Below are 15,744 nucleotides of genomic sequence, written 5' to 3'. Positions count from 1 at the left end.
CCAGACTCACTTCCAAGCTAAAATTTTTTATTAGATAAACAAAGTTTATAGCTTGTAAAAATATACCTACCCTGCCATAATACAGATTTTACAAAGCGATTGCCCATACCAGAGTTCTTCAGATGGGCATAGTCACATTAAAAAATAACATGGAATCAGATTTTTAAGAGAGTTCAGGTGATATTTAAGTGCTCAGCATCCTAGCAGATTTGACAGGAGGGCTTGTCTCTATTTAGGCACCGGGGCACTTTTACACATACTCCAGGTGTCGGGGAGTGGTGCTTTAATTACTGTGGTTCCAAGAGCCACTCTAATTAAAGCGCAGCAGCATTTCATGTATCAGTGTCTCTGTGCTTAAAAATGCCAGTGGGGGCACTTGAACTAAAGCTTGAGTTCAACGAGTTTAGTTTAAGCACCCCCAGCGCCATTTTTCAGCATGGGGATGCTGATACACGAGATGTCGGAGCTTGATGGAGCACAGTAATTACCACTCTCCAGCAGGCTCGATTAATCAAGTAAGGTCCAAAGCACTGTAATTAGAGGGATGCACTGTAATTACTAGTTTCTCAGGGAAAGGACACAAAGTTATCATCTGTGAAAAGTTGTTTTTAATTTCCTTAAGGAAACTGCATACAAACAGCCACCAATTTGCTAAGTCTTGTAAAGATTAGATTACAAGTTTTGGATGACTGTCTGTTCATGTTTCCAGGATTCCCTGAGAAGTATGGGCAGAAGAACTAGTTACTGTGAGGTCAAAGGGGGCAGGTATTTACAGTAGGGGACAGGTATTTACACTAAAGTAATCATGAGTAGTTCACATACTTATTTCCATGAGAGCAACACTATTACAAAAACATATAACTTTGAACCCAAGGTTCTCTTTTTGCTGAAAAAGTCTCTTCAACTGAAGTTATTTATATTTTGGTTCATATGCTTTTGTGTTACTAGTTATTTTGACACTTCTGAAAGATCCTCTTCACTAAGTGAAATGATTTGCCTGAGAAACTTAGGCTTCATTTATAATATTTAAAACATTCTAGTTGTTGCACTAGACCTTACAAATCTTGAGATTTTTCAAGTAATTAAGACAGCTTCATAAAAACTAAAAACTAAAATACAATACCTGGAAAAGAAAAACCTGATTAAAACATACTATCTGAAAAGCTGCATCATGCAATATTGTTAAAAGATATGACTGAAATCTTTACCTGCTTTTCAGAACTCCTGTTTAATTATGTGTTTTGATTACCTTCCATCATGATCAGACCAGGTTTCTGAAAGTCTCATTGATCAGATTTATGTTTTTTGTGCTCAAAAGCCAAATGTCTTCTTCATAAACCTGTAACACATTAAAAGAATGAGCTTTTGTCAGTATTTTAAAGTAACCTAATTTTAAAAATTTTTCAAGTTGGGTGTAGCATAATCAGATTATAAATTCTTAACCTAGTAAAATCCAGTTGGAATGCTGGAATTACAATTCATAATGATTGGTCATGTTGTTACTTGCTAAGAATTTTAACATAAATATTTGAACTGAAGTCAGAAGCTATAATAATTATTTCATTCTTTTAAATGCCAATTTCCACCAGACAGTAAGTGATCATTCTATTGCTTTTTAAAACAATTTTCAATCATACATAATCTCATTAGCAGGAGGGCCATAATTTATTTTCCACCAATGTTTTGCTTAATCCTTTGAGTCACATATGAAATGAACTAGTTATTACTTTTTAATGGACTTTATGCCACATCATCTCTTTCTTACATGTCCATCTATTCTTTAAGAACAGTTCCTGTATGCTGTTTAAAGGTAAATAAGGTTAAATTTAAAAAAAAATTTCAAACATTAATTGAGATGGGTAGAATATTGCAATATATCCTTAATTCAGACAAAAGTTAACCAGGCATTTAACTGTTTGTTAAATCCATTATTATTTAACAAACTTAAGTCCTGTTGTCTTCACAGACATGGGTGTTTTACTAAATCAGAGCCCATAACTCTACTTCTTATATTTAAAGAAGAGAACTTTGGGTATTTATACACATGGTTGGGGGGGGGGGGTTTAATTAGAGTGACTCCAAGAACCGCTCTAATTAAAGTGCCCAGAGCATCATATGTATCAGCGTCTCCACGCTGAAAAATGGTGGCTGGGGCGCTTTAACTAAAGCTCATCAAACGAGCTATAGTTAAAGCACCCCTGCCACCACTTTTCAGAACAGGGATGCTGATACACACAACGTGGTAATTACCACATTCCAGGAGACTCAATTAATCAAGTCTGCTCTGACACTATAATTACAGTGCATCAGAGCAGCCTCAGTGTATAGGCGACTTTTGAGCCTATGGTATAACCTCTTGTGTTAATGAGTCCAGGTCGTGGCCTATCCATGAAGCAGTGGCAACAGACCTTCAGCTACTCATGGGGTTATGAATCTTCAGTTCCACTAACTTGAATGGGAATAGAAGGCAGAATTCATCCTTATATAAGTAAATCTTAGTGCCCTTTCAGAGCTAAGACTATGTATCAGTTCTGATGCTGTGTCTGTTTCTTCCCAAGAATAAGATTATGAGGACAACCTTAATATATTAAAAACAACAATTAAATCATATAAACATTTAAAAAGACACTGCACCACTTTTGGTTTTACCCCCATATTCAACTGCCTGCCCTCTGATGGAAGTCAGGAGCACCAAAATATTAGTTGTAGTTGCTTATTTCTTGACTGGCTTGTGTGTGGATCCCAAGATTTCCTAATAACCAATGGCAACCTAGAGTGGTCACTAATTTTCTCCATTAATGAACTCTTGGCTCTAGAAGATCAATGAACAATTGGTTTAATTGAACTAAAATAATAGTTTAGAAGGCCTTTTTATGAATCTGTGCTGAGTCATATCAGTATTGCAGTTGACCAAGTCTATTTAATGTGTATTTGTTCAGTGTAGGCATTTTTATTCTATTTTAACAATCATTAAAATGATAGCTATAAATAATTTCATTGAACTGAAACTTCTCAGCTCAGCAGCTGACTTAAAATAGGAAAGGTAAGAATTCTTGTGGGCAATTTCTTTTATTGGACCAACTGCATAGTTGAGATAGACAAGCTTTTCAGAATCATAGTACCTTTACAGCACCTTTATTGTGATTGCCAAAAATTACTGTATGTCTATCCCAAAGCATGCATGTGGTCCAATGAAAGATAGCACCCACAAAAATTCTCTTTTCTTATATTTTCTGGACATGACAATGACCACATCAATTAAACACTACCAAAACTTAAAGTAGAAGGTAAATTATTTTACATCATGAAAAATATATGTTAGTCAGAGGATGGTAAAGGTCTTCATTTGAAATTATACGTATTTTTAAGTATAGGTCCCCTTTTAAGTTACTAAAATATGGCTTCTACAACAAAGTCCATAAGAATTTCTCCATGGTATAAGCTAAACTTATTTTGGTGTTTAAAAGGGTTATAAAGATGGTCATACAATGAACTGCTCATCTTCCCGTTAAGAATGGTAGTCTCAACTTTGTATATTAATGTATCTCAGAGAAAATGGAATTTTTTTCCTCAGCATCTGGGAAGAAGAGAGTTTAATTTCTGTCATACTACTGGAGGCTGCAATAGCACCTGCTGCCACCGCCACCTCCAACCAAAGAATTCAGTACATTGCACATAGGTAGTCATTTGCCATTAGCTCATGCTTTGTCCCATCTCCAACTCTACATATACATATGCTTATTCTAAGCTGACTTGCACAAAGTCCCTTTATATGAAGCACCTTTTGTAAACCTGGATTAGCTAGCTCATGGCCCTCCAGCATAGCATCAATTGGTGATGGATCCTGCCACCTCCAAAAGCTGTCTTCAGCCATAGTCAATAGTGGTTAAACATTAACCAGCTGATGCTCACATCTTTATCTAGTCCTTCATCTTTCCTACCATCTTATTCCTCTGGCCAGCTTCTTCCCTACCCTACAAATCAAGTATGTAAAATTCTGATGTCCTTAGACAGCTCTGAGAGATGCACATGGAATCACAACTATAGCTGTTGTATTTCTTTTCAGCCAGTAATTTAAATTTGGCAAAGATGTGACTCTGGTTAAATCAAAACTACTCCAAACAAGTTAAATTCATGGAATCATTTTAGCTCAAAACATTTTGACATTTCTGAAACACCATTTCAACATTTCTAAACTTATCATTTTCCCTGTGTCAGTCCTATGCACCAAATTCAACCACTGCAAAGTTTTGCCTTCCCCATGCCTGCATTTTACAATGAATAAATGATTCCCTAAAAAAATTTTCATGCCACTCCAATAGTGAGAAATATTTCCATTTTCCAGTTACAGACTTCCACAAACGGTGCAGCACAAGCCAAATCTTGTAACATTTGTATGCTCTTTTGAGCATAACTACTTTTTATAAAAGCTGCTGGAGAGCAAAAGCCATCCCCTTACAAATTTGTGGCCCTGAAGGGCTATGCTAATCCTCCAGAAAAGTGTACCTAGGGAAGGTGGAACATTTTAGCCTGTTACATGCACAGACAGATTGTGCACTCTCACAACTTGTTTAAATGAAGGTTTTATCAGGGAAAGAACAACTTTTCCCTTTAGTGGGCTAAGAGAGACATGCTCACATCTGGCAATCCTGGCAAGATTGCTACATATGTGATTATCCTTCTATGTAAATTTACCAATGTGAAGCTATGGCTATATATAGGATGACCATAAGGAAATCCAGAACATCTGGGAAACTGCTCCTTCCTACCCCCCCACCCACCCCCAGGTCAGTGGTACTGCTACAAGCGGTGACAGAAGCTGGCAGGCAGGGGTGCAGGTGCAGTCCAGCGGGGAGGCGGAGCTGCCTGGCACACCAATATACAGATACTAGCCAATTGCCCATCAAGAATGACAGGGGGGCAGGGGTGGGAAGCAGGCAGGGATGGAGCCCTGGGTCCCACCCACCCCCATCCGGGCCCATTCCCCCTTCTCTCCTGCTGCTTGGGGTCTGGACCCACTCCCCTCTCCCTGCCACAGCAGCGGGGGGAAGGGAGGAGTGGGACTGGGCCTGATGCAGGGAGGACCAGGCCCAAGGGTGGGGAGAAGCTGTGTTGCTGTGGCGGGGGAGCCTGGGGAAGCAGCAGGCCTGAGCTGACCCAGCAGTGGCGGGGCGATGGGAGGAGTGGGCCTGCCAATCAGAGCATGAATAAAGCATTACGGACAGACAGACAGACAGACAGACAGACAGACTTAGGCTTTTAATAATATTAGAATTGGGGTAAAGCTACAATTAAAGCCAGACAGCAAACCAGAACATCAAGTTGGTTGTGGACGCCTGATGAATGACCCGTTTTCCAAGTCTCCACAAAATCTGGCTGATGCCAATGGTAAATCCACGTAAATGCACAAAAAAGTGAATTCATGTTCCCAGCATCAGCTTTCAGAAGGGAGACAAGACTTGTCATTCATGCAAGAGGAACTGCAACTTCTCTTAATACACTGTTACAATTGTTGATTTAAGTAAGGAGCTAAAAGGAAGATCATTCCTAACCTTTGTCAAACATTACTTTCAAAAGAAAACCCTTTGTTCTAAATTCCATCCTCAACACCATCATTTCCTGCCCTACTTTTAATGAACAAGGGGTGTCCTCAGGCTGGCTGAAGAAAATGACGTGTGCAACCAAGATTTGCTACATATTGCTTAGCAAGCCACAAATAAGGTGTCTCTTGTTCTTTCCACCTTAGTATCCCCCTTAGCTGCTGCCCAACCCGCTGCATGCACTCAGAAGGTAATCTCTCAATGATAGTAAATATGAAAATGGAATGAGCCCTGTGTGATCTATGTTCTATGCATAATATTTAATTTTTGGAAATAATCTGGTCTTTCATGAAAGATCATTTAAGTTGTTTATATACTGATTATATAATGATGTGGCAAACAAAGTGTCACTTTCTAATTCTTTTGCCATTTTTTTTTTTATTCCCATTTCCAGTCTGCATTACAAGTATATTCATAATTTCAGATTCATAATGTATATGCTTTCCACAAGCAAAAGATGCAGTAGAACGAGGGGGTTTATTTCCTCTCCCTCTGCTGTCCATCTTGGCCACTCTTCTCTGTTGTCTGAAACACTGACTCTCCCATAATTCAGCGTAGTTTGCAACTTTAGTCTCCAACCACAAATGCTGGGGCCCAATCCTGAAAAAGGCTAACCCTGCCCCCTACAGGATTTCAAAAGCAGTAGGATCAGATTAAGCATTTTTCCTACACAGGTATGCATATTGCATGAGAGAAAGAAAAGAAGCCATGAAGACGTTGCATTCTAAAGCTAACGTGCTGAATGTGGCCACATCTCTTGATTTATTATGAGTCTCATGACATCTGGCATTCTTCTTCAAAACCCAGTTCCTGGAGTAAAATGGTTTCACGAGACTATCTGTTTTCACTAACAAAGAAAGTTTCTAGCCATTGTAGAAAAAAAAATATGAAAGGATGACCTAAGTCTACCCTAAGTGCTCCGAACTCAAAAGGCAAATAAAAAGCGGCCAAAATGTATTATTAAAAACAAAATAAACCCCTCTTCTGTTCTACTTTCTGAGTCAATGTTTTGATTTTTGGAGCCTTTTGAGCCATTTCGAATGTTTGAAGCTTACACAGCTGTGTGTGCATCAGAGCAGAACAGCACAAATCAAATATGTAAAGGCAGCTTGTTCCTAGAAACACCTCCCCACCGTCCAAACAGGAAACACAGAGAAAGAGACAAATTAAAAGCAGGTCCCTTATTCATGTGAGGACTTGAAACACTGGAAGGAGGGGTTTGTTAATATTTTACTTAGCAAAGAAATTCTGGTACGGATTCACCAGGATTGTCAGAGCCGTGCCCTGTCAAAGACAGGAAGTTCTTGCTACTGAAGGCTAAACTAGTGTCAGACATGTAACAAATTTCTTCAGTCATCTTCTATATGTAACAGAAGGTTAGTCTTCTATTGTGATTCTGTATTACTTATCACGATTTCATAGTCTACAAATAAGTCAGTGGCAAATACTGCATAATTTACAGTGAAACAGTGAAAATGTCCAGACTCTGTTATACCTAGGATTCGGGTTTTCCCTACTTTGCTCATTATTGATATCCATCGTATTTTATATTCTGTTCTGTGAGGAACAGGTAACTATCCCCTCTCTATTAGTTGCAGAGCTACAGAACACATAATCCACTGCTGTTTCAAGGCAAATCTTTTGTTGTAAAAATAGCTGCTTTGTTTTTACTTAACCACTCTGAATTCTGCATTTTCAACAAATTTAGTTGGTTTACAGTTGGTCTAAGTTATTTACATGGTTTTAATAATGACAATCTAAATTCCAATCTCTATGGAAAACTATCTATTGATCTACTTGAACCAGAATATAGACCACTACTCCCAGCACTTTACTTTCCCTATTCTATTGTGGATCCTATTTTTAGTCTACTACTTTATGTTGGTATATATCTGTGTCTAAGATTTGTAGTGCAAGAGGAAGTCAGTCATAGATGCCATAGAAAGGATTACATAAAAAGGATTGCTGAATACACTTCAGGATATTGAACCTGGTTTGTTCTTGATGTGAAAAGATTCACTCATTTCGACTTGGTGCCCAGGAAGAACAGTGCAGGCCAGAAGAAAATTCACTTCCATCCTATGTCTCGTACAAAGAGATTTGCTTCTTGCTGTTTTAGGGGAACTTTGTGCAGTGCTTAACACACTGGGGAACTGGCCATGGGCTGGTGCCCTACTAAAACTAATAATATTAATGTTCAATGCTGTTATATGTTTTCCTTTCACAAGTCTTCTATAACATCTCAAAGCTCTTAACAGTTCTCTAAAATTATTTTTTAGTTTATCTGGTAGCATCTGTGTTCATAGCAGAAGTTTCCAAAGTAGAAGTCTGTTCTTACAGTATGCATTGTTTCTTTTTGTGCTTTTTGTTCATTCTTTCTAATTTCATCAGGACTACTTCCATTAGTAATAGCCCTACTGCAATCTCACTTAAGGCCTTATTACACAGTAATTTGGGGTGGTTCTTGGAGCTCTTAACACCTAGATGGTTTGCATGCTAACACCTTAAAGTGTTTTAAGCACTCGTTACACTGTTTAAAGTGATGCCACTCCAGGGCAGGACACTCTTTGATCCACATTACCCAGCTCTTGTTCTGTTAAGGTGTGACCACTCCCCACAGATGTGCCACCCAATTTAAGTCCTCCAGCATCCCAGAAGCTCTCACACCCCTGCCCATAGAGCAGGGATAGAAGCCTGCCCTGGCTCACCAGCCCTCTAATGGCAACTCACAGCTACAGCTCTTAGTCCTGCCCTTGCTCCAAACCAGCACTAACACTGATCAACATTTGTGCAACTCACAGCATAAGGTGCAACAAGGCCCTTAGATTTTACCATTTACTCCAGGGCTGAATTTGGCCCATACATTTATTTTTTTAGAATATTTTTAAATACAATCTGACAATTTCCTGCATTATATATAAGACATTGTTGTGCATTTCCTACTATATGATAAACAGTTGCTGAACTACAGAATGTATAGTGTTCTTAACAAGCTCAACTTCATTCAAGGTAAATCTTAGTGAAGACAAAGCAGCTTTTATTTTTTACATGAGATAGCAGGGCCAGCTAAAGTTTATGGTAAATCTAACCTTCAACACAGCCCTCAAACTCTAACTCAGTTTTCCCTGACATGAGAGAACTCAAAACACACTGTACCACTTATTGTAGTGAAGACAAAGCCTAACTTTCTCCGTGTTTCAGTTACCAACTGTAAGATGAGAAAATATATGAAGGCAAATGTGTTTTAGTGTGTGGAAACCCTTCTGATACTACAGTTAATATGGCCATGTAAATACCCAAGAGATAGATGTCTGTTTTAAAAATGTGCCTCTTACACTGTAAAACTTCACCCACATCATAACAAATTAATTTTGGAAAAATGCAATGAAAAACTCACAATCAAATTCTTCTTCTTCTGAAGTCCATGGCAAACATCCTCTTAATTTCAAAGGCAGCTGAATCAGATCTGTATACACTCTACATGTTCAAAGCATTTGCTATGTATTGGTTCACATTATGCATAATGCTAAATATTAGAAGTTAGTAGCAGCATTTCCCATGCCATGGCTGCTACAGTACATTCATTAGCCAACACAGAATGATCATTAAAAAAATAATGTATTATACTTGCATTATAGTAATTTTCTTTCTACAATACTAATCAGTTCTTTACAGACAGTACTTACTTATTCCCATAGCTTCATTCACATTATTATAGCTACATGTTTCATTTAAAAATGTGATTCTTTGAATATATGCACTACACCCTTACACATTCATGCATTTCACCCATGCAAATAAAAACTGTAAGCACATTTCTTCTTCAAAATCCACCAGTAAATCCAGCAACCTTCTGTTATCTTACACAGTATTACTCTAGACTTGCTGCAAAAGAGTTTGGCATTAGGCCTGAGAAACAACATTACAGAATTCATTTCTTTTTCACTGCATTTTCACTGCTGCACTAGCAGAAGAACTCGGTTACAGTCTTGTGCCAGTAGGTGGAGACTAAATCCAACTTATTTATCTAGTTCACACTGCTTCCTCTCTTGGCACACTTGACCTCCCCATTTTCTCTCTTGCTTCTAATTCTGGAGCAGGTTGGATTGACCTTTATCTGTCCTCTGGTTTTGTTGATGATGTGGTAAAGTGAGTATTTGAAATAAAACTGTATAGGATGTACAGTATCACAGTGCAAACACACACACACACACACACACACACACACACACACACTGTATTACTGCCTACTATGCTTGGTCTTGCTGGGAAGGCAGCAAAATCTGCCCTTAAAGACAATGCAAGATTGAATCACTTACGTCATTTAATTAAGCTTACGCTTACCAATCACTGTTTTGTTGTATTTGGTCATATAGCATCCTTCACTAACTTAGAAACCATTCTGACCATCTTTCCGAATCAAACTCGAAACTGTATATTCACAATGATAATATCAAGCAAATATGTGTATACCACACATCACTCTGCATCCTGGCTTCTTCATTTCTGGTACCAGCTGGAATCATGGCAGAGTTGCATGGCTCAGATGGACATCAGTTTTGTTCCTTAGCACAAAACTCCTGTTGTAGCACCAAAGGAAGAGAACGTTCTCTGAGCAGATGACCAGTCCACAACGAAGGACATTGCAAGAAAGAGTAGAATTTTTTACATGGTTACACATAGAAGAGAAAGTGAATTTTTATGTAAACTTAGCAAACATAAGAAGTGACAGTGCTGATGGAACTGTAGTAAATTATCCACACTATAAATTATAAATTACAAGACAGGCAAGGCAGATCTCCCTTGCTTACCTCTTGTAATGGAAGGGCCTGCTCTGCAGAGTGCCATTGAGAAAGTCTGGTTTTGAACAATCAGTTGATCAGTAAAGGCTGAACCTAATTAACAAATTTCCTGAGCTAAGTAGGTATCATATTTCTAGTGCAAGATCTAAGGAAACTGCCTTTCATGAGATGATTTCTGAGACCTAATGTTCCTTGGAATAAATTTCTGGCATATCTGGTTCTGCAGATTTTTCACGTGCAGCGAGGCAAAATTATCTTCCAAGGCTTTAATGGCAAATCTTAACAATAACATGCTATTCTCATGATATGTGTGGAGCTTGCAACTGGTCAGTACAAGTTTCACATACATGGCAAGAACAAAACAACTGGAGCTCCATCATCAGACTGTAAAGAGAATTTTCCCACATAACATTTTAATCATGTAATCTTAAATCCAATGAACTCTTTCATGAAAATGAGAAAATGTGCAAACAGCTGTATTTAAGGATTATCCAGAACACTGCCTGGTCTTTCACTTCTGCTTTTCCAGGAAATAAGACCCATAGTGTGTTACTTTTTCATAAATCATACCAATTCTGTAGAAATAATATGATTCACTTACTTGACCCATAGCATCTTTATAATTTATTCATAAGAATAAAACTTCAGCTTACAGAGAAGATAAGACTAATGCTTTTATGTACGACACTCCTGTCCTTTGTATTTCAGGTTTATGGGGAGATGATAGTAATGGTACCGACACTTTGGCCTTTGATAAATAAAATCAGCATTTTGAAAAAAAGAACTCCTATTTTAGAAATTACAAATGGAAACACGCAGGTCAGAACCTCGCCCATCAGACTCCAGAATCAAACCTGGTCTCTTGACTGACTGTCAACAGAGATATATTAATACTGTGCTCAAAACCATAGTACCCAGGATAAGGACCCTCAGTTCCTTATTCCTACCTTAAGACCACACTGACTTCAGTTTCTTTCCTTTTCTACTGTCTGCTAGTTCATAGTTCAGCCATGCTGTTTTCTAACTGTTGATATTAATGCTCACCTCTTTCTTTGTCTCCCCCCTCTTCCAATCCCACAGCAGGTCTGTCCCTTATATTGGATTAGTTGACCAGGTAAGGAAGCTGGGAGGTAAGTGAACCCTCATTCCCCTAGTCACCCTGAAAGCCACACTGATAACTTAAGTAAAACTCAGGTGATTTGTTGTAAAGACTTGAATACAGCACACATTCAAAATGCCCACATTTTCACACCTATTTATATAAACTCTTTGAGCTTTCACATTTTTCTCACTCTTAAATTGTGGGAACTAAACAGGGTTTGCACATTATCATCTCCAAGGTAGCTGGTGAAATGACAAGGAATTGGTAAGCTAGGAAGCGGCAGTTTAAACTGACAATTGGCCGAATAGCATCGATACAGGCACTGAGAAGTGCACCAGGGCCAAATTATGGGGAGGGTGCTGAGCAGAGAGAAGGCATGTGTTGGTCTCAGGGAATGATTTTATATTTGGGTTTTATACCATCCCAACCCAAATAGGCAATTTAAACCAAACTACTCCTTAGCCACTGAGCAAAATGTACATGTAGTAGAGTCAAAACAATCCCCCTAAATGCCCTCAGTTCCTTCCAACATTTCCCTCTTAATATTTTCACTGATTTGCAAGAAAAATGTGTGCATTTGTATTAACTGGAGAATTAATTTTGAAACTTAAGGCCTTGTAAAAAATTTTAGTTGAAGTAGTTGTTAGCTCTTGGCATGCTGATGAAGTTTATCATATTACCAGAGTTTTCATCACTATATTCTTCAAATTCCTGATGCAAGGTCATTTTTTCTGCTTAAAAACTGTTATCATTTCTTGATTATTAGAAAACCAATCAGCCAGAAAAACTTCCTAGTGCTTAGGAAATATTAACAGTAGAATCACATACATACAACAAAATGGTAAAACCTAAATTTTGAAAAGTGTATGTAGAAAATGTACCAATGTGTCACCATCTCTGTTCATCCAAAAGAATTTAGGTTTCAGTTCCATTGTAAGGAAGCTTCATTGTAACGAACACTCAGGATAAATCCATTAAGGCTTGGTATGACTCATTCATGTCGAGACATTCATTCAGTACAAATTGTACCCAATTAATACTGTATCAAAGATTTAAGTGACCTATGCTGTTTCAGCTAAGCAGGAGTTATATATAACATTCAATTTTACCATTGCTCTAATGTAATCTAGTTTTGATACTCCTTGTATTCCTCCGTTATTTTTCTTGAATTGCTCTTCCAAGGAAGTTATGCTCAGAAAGCAGACTAAAAACAGTTCTGTCTTACTTTCCGTGTGTGCTCCAGCCATATCTGCTTATGCTACTGACAAAAACAAGGATTTTATTCTATTCATCTCACAGAGACACAGCATCTCAGGGAGAATAAACTGGGTTTTAGCTTGCCTTATGCACTGACAGCAGTTACATTGTCACCCAAGTTACAATGGCAGGACCATTATAATTAGTGATGATGCATGAGCTTCATTTTCATATCCCAAATTAAATGGCAAAGCTGATAATTTATAAACAAGACCAAAACCACCCTGATCAGGGAAATATCCTCTAGATTTTCTTCACAGAATTCCTGCCATCGCAGGGGAGTGGAGTATTATGTATTATGTAAGGGAAGTACATAATACATGATGCACTTTCCCTGCAGCATTGTGCTTTTAAATACCTGGGAAAAAGGAACCACCCCAGCACTTCTCCCTCACACCAACTCTGCTTAGTACAGATGGCTTCAGAAAGGGACTCCCATGTGTTTGGGACCCTAATGCTGCAGAAAGCCCACTGAGCCTGGCTCCTGCATCAGAAGAATCCCAGTCAAGGGATGAGGTGTGGCCAGGCCATTCAGGTCAGTTCACCAAAGCATTCAAGTCTTGCATTCATATGCTTTTCTGACTGGACTGTGTATCTTTTCAGGATTGGGCTGACTGCTTGGACCCTGAACTAGGCTGCATAAACCCTCCACCTCCCCCGTCATTCTTGACGGGCAATTCACTAGTAGAATATAATCAGAATCGTCAGGAGAGACTACTTTTATATCTTGGATCTCCAGCCCCAAAATGATTCTGGATTGTGTCCACCTAATCTGAGTGTCCCATGATAGGTGTAGGGCAAAGGCTGATTTCCACAACTTAGGGACCCTAGCTGGACTGACCATGTTTTCCTCACAGTGGGTGCGTCTACACAAGACACTAACCGTGCTGTAGCCTAATAACACTGCAGAGTGGCATGCTGGGCAAAAACCATGCTAATACACTACTGCACAGTAGTGTTAGGCTACTGCACAGTAGTGTTAGGCTACTGCACAGTAAGCATCACTAAAAACTCATGCGGTCACACTACTGTACTGTAGTGCAAGTTACTGCACATTGATTTAGTACTTCATTATCCAAGTACTAAACGTAATGTGCGGTAACTACGGCGCATTAATGAATGTGTAGATGTGCCCAGTGATACCAAAACTGAAAAGGACGTTTTCCATGTGCAAAATGAAGGAGGATTCTTCAGAATTCATTCTGCGCTCTGGCTGTTATGATTGTCCCAGGTAATTGTAAATTGGCCACACTCTGGCTCAGGCACTTAATTGGACTCAAAATGAGCTGTCTACTGCCTTACAGGAAGTGCAGTATCAGTCGGTTTTACTGGAGCTGTGCCTGTGTACTTCATATGGTGCTTTTGGCTTCAGGTCCTCTCCCCCTGCCTTGCAGGCCATGCAGAAAAGTGGAGAGGACTAAAGCTGCATCTTTTCTGCTTGTATTTTAGCAGTGCTCTTCTACGAACCCTGCTGGAGCAGTTTCATGTTATAATCTGCCAACTGGTCTTTCGCTTCCTGCTTCACTGGTCCACAGGAAAGTACTGAGTTTTTGTTGGAGTTTATCAGTATCTCCTACCAGCATACCTGATGCTGCTGCAGAAGCAAACAAACAGAAGGAAACCGAGGGGTTTTCTGCTGTGATAGCATTACAGGAAAATGATTTGAAGAAGGGTTCAGGGATTCTGGGTTTTAATTCACCCTAAAAAGGAATCCCTCTACACAACATGCAGTCAGAGCCTGTATTTCAAATCAGAGCCTATCGCACCAGGGTGTGCTGGTTTGGTAGCACCCTTAGTAAGTATTGCAGGATTTGGTTGTTTACCAAGTCAAAGCTTTCGTTACAACAGCTGCAATTTGAGAGACATAGCAAAGTTTTGAAGGACAGATCTTGTATTTTAAAGACAAACCAAACAGCCTAATCATTGTAACTAATTAAACTGTAAAGTAAGGCAAATGCAGTAGTAAAGGTCATAAGTAAAATTCAAATGATTAATTCTCATGCGTCATCAATTTGCTGTTGCACTGCAAAGCTAGGCCTGCCTATTCCACATTAGAGTGTACTGGAAATCAAAAATTGCAGAGGCTAAGGCAAGTTCTATCATTGTAATTGTTTAGCTAATTCTTTAAAAGCAAAACTAAGTTTTCCTACACATCATACAGTAGATGACTTTACACACATATGGACCTCTCTCAATTCCTATATGTTCAAGCCCCACAGTCCATCACTAGTATAGATCAGTGGCAGCTCTTACAGACAGTTTCTTCACTGATCCAAGACAGATTGTCAGCTTTGATCCCCTGTTCCTTGCACCTGTCAGGGCTACCCAGCTTTCCCAGGGCCCTCATGGACCACAACCAAAAGGCAAAACACCTTTAAGGAATGAAACAGCTTTACACCTTGTGCCTGGGGCCCAGTGGTCTTGCCCTCATTCTATGTATTTAGCAAAACCAGAAGTTCATTGGCTTTGTCTCTAGGAAGGGTCCAGAGGGGATCAAAGAGCAGCCAGTACAACAAAGCTTATTAAAAAACAGAAAAAGTGAAAAAAAGTTATAAAAACATCAACTAGTTGATATAGTTATAGATAATGATTCAATTCTGTGTATTTTTTGCGGTGTCAAGATCACTCAGGCCTTCAGGTCCATTGGCAGTAGGCCTGTGCAAAGCGACTAATATTTGTTTTGGATTTGGCTTATTCAGGGGAGTGTGATTCGATTTGGTGACTGAAATCACTGTCCCGAATCGATTCGGCCAAATCTGATTCGGAGATTGGCTGCTGCTGAATCTCCGAATCAGCCAGGCCCACCCGTCCAGCCCGGCAATGCCTGCCCTGCCCACCCCAGCTCCCGGCGCTTTGGGAAAAAAGCCCCGGCTCCCTGGGTGCTGCCAGGCAGGGGGCGATTCCTGCTGCCCCCCACTACCCCATGCTGCGTGGGGGGCTCTGCACGAACCCCCCCAACTCTCCCCCTCACTCTCCCAGCCCC

The 15,744-nt window shown here is 39.4% G+C and overlaps 1 protein-coding gene and 1 long non-coding RNA gene across 4 annotated transcripts in view; one reads left to right on the top strand and one right to left on the bottom strand.

The window, feature by feature from the left end:
• SLC7A10 (solute carrier family 7 member 10) overlaps window positions 1-15,744 on the top strand; it is an 81,538-nt gene that overhangs the window by 29,958 nt on the left and 35,836 nt on the right. The window lies entirely within an intron of this gene.
• LOC109284476 (uncharacterized) overlaps window positions 1-15,744 on the bottom strand; it is a 311,532-nt gene that overhangs the window by 278,812 nt on the left and 16,976 nt on the right. For all 3 annotated transcript variants that reach the window (XR_002091955.2, XR_009455288.1, XR_002091954.2), the window contains exon 2: window positions 1,209-1,339. This is a non-coding gene — a long non-coding RNA (uncharacterized LOC109284476). The remainder of the gene's footprint in view (window positions 1-1,208; window positions 1,340-15,744) is intronic.

Source organism: Alligator mississippiensis, chromosome 10 (assembly GCF_030867095.1).
Source record: "Alligator mississippiensis isolate rAllMis1 chromosome 10, rAllMis1, whole genome shotgun sequence".
Taxonomy (NCBI): Eukaryota; Metazoa; Chordata; order Crocodylia; family Alligatoridae; genus Alligator; species Alligator mississippiensis.
The sequence above is the reverse complement of the archived record's forward strand: the minus strand, read 5'-3'. Positions and strand labels throughout refer to the sequence as shown.